This window comes from Camelus ferus, chromosome 13 (assembly GCF_009834535.1).
Source record: "Camelus ferus isolate YT-003-E chromosome 13, BCGSAC_Cfer_1.0, whole genome shotgun sequence".
NCBI lineage: Eukaryota > Metazoa > Chordata > Mammalia > Artiodactyla > Camelidae > Camelus > Camelus ferus.
The window spans coordinates 22,576,204-22,578,127 of NC_045708.1; positions in this window are offsets into that span (position 1 = coordinate 22,576,204).

Consider the following 1,924-nt stretch of genomic DNA (forward strand, 5'->3'; position numbering starts at 1 on the left):
TAATAGGAAGATTTGGCTCCTTTGGACTTACCTATCCTCATGGAGCTGAGCAGTGGCCATTCCCTTCAGGAGGCATGAACTCTCCCTTTGCCAGAGTCCTCTTCACACCCCGTTGCTTCCAGACAATGAACTTGAGAGTCAGTGGCTATTTTTCATCATGGTCGAGCTGTTGTTCTTATAATAAAGAGGAAAATGAAATAGTTTTTTGCACCCATATTTCCATTAAAAAGTGAGAAAATTAAAGATACCTGAAGATGGCAGTGTATTTGAAGAAAGATGGGGGAAGGACATATTTCTTTATGAAAGTGAAAAAGAATCTGATTTAAAAAAATAAGCAAATTGTCCCAAAGCAAACTAACATAAATAATGTAAATATAAATCCACTCAAACCACCTGTGCCTGACCTCTGTACACACTGAGTTTGTGCATTTTATAAAATGCTGCCACACCCATGACCTCATCTGATCCCCACCCTCCTCTGGATACTGCTGCAGACAGAGTTGGTGAACTCCATTTTACAAAGAGGGAAATGGAGGCCCAGAAAGTTTCTTAGTTAGGAAGCAGCAGCACAGAACTGCGAATAGGGTTTATTCCATGGTGCTTTGCTGTTTCTGTAATAGAACTGCCCAGTCTTAGATCTCCTGTTACCTTTATAATTAATGGTCCAAATGCAGTTCCCAAATGAGGAACTCAAGTGACCAAGGAATCTTCAAACTGGAAAGAGGCATAACAACATATCTTATTGACTATAAGACCAGGGCACATAGTAAGTGCTCACTAAATATTAATATTATTGTAGCTGTGGTTTTGTTTTTTTTTTTTTTTCATTTTTTGTTGTAGTTGTTTTAATAGCCCATCACAGTGCATTTTAAGTCTTTAGCTTTCAATAATGATTAGTTGATGACTGATTGATCCAGTATAGTGTTTTTCTCAAGGGTAGGGTGGGGAGGTAATTTTACACTCCCTCCTACCCCTCAGCCATTGCCCTGGAAACATTTTGCGGTGCCTGAGGACATACCAGGGGGTGTGCGGGGTGTTGGGGGTGGGGAAGGTTGTGCTACTGGCATCTAATGAGTAGAGGTCAAGGACGCTGCTAAAGTGCCTACAGTGCACAGGGGAAGGACAATCCCCTTAGTACTCCTAGGTGACTGCATCAAGTAGGCTTTGGAGTAAGAAGGGCTGGGTTCCACCACTTTGTTATGTGCCTCTGGTGCACAAGTAGGCATTCAAAATCTATGACTGAAAATTGTGTGTAATGAAATTTGTAACTGAATGTGTGACTCTGAGGAAGCCACAAAGTTCTGAGCTTCATTATCTTTATCTGTAAAACTGCGGGGGAAAGCCCCCTTCCAAAGCCATTATGAGGAATAATGGGGATCACTGAGAAAACGTCGATAACACCGGTAAAGCTATTATATAGCCCTTGGCCTACAGTAGTTTCCTGTCCTTTGTCGGCTTATTTCTCCTCGTTCAAACCCGCGTTCTACTCCAGGTCCAGCCGTTTCCTTAACTAAGTCACCTTGCGCAAGTCACTTTCTCCCCGTAGGCCTCAGCTGGTTCTCTGTCAAATGACAAAGTTGGCCTCTGATCTTCAAGCACGCTCCCAACGCCGGATGGGACGGCAAAGTTTGCAGCCCGGCTTTCTTCCCCCGGGACGAATGGTACGGTCCCGGGGCAGCCCCACCCGCCTGTCGCGGACCGTGGTACAGGCCCAAGGGGCCCTGGGCGGCCTCGCCGGGCTGCCCTTGCCCCCCGCCGAGTTCCGGGCCGTCCCGGCGCCGCTGATTGGCTGGAGCGGTGCCCGGGCTGCGCGGCTATAGGTGAGCCCGGGAGGGGACGGGCGGAGCCCGCTGGAGGCCCGCCCCCTCCCTGCTGGGTCCGACGCTGAGCAGAGCCGCTGGCGGGAGGGTAGACGGACCGACTG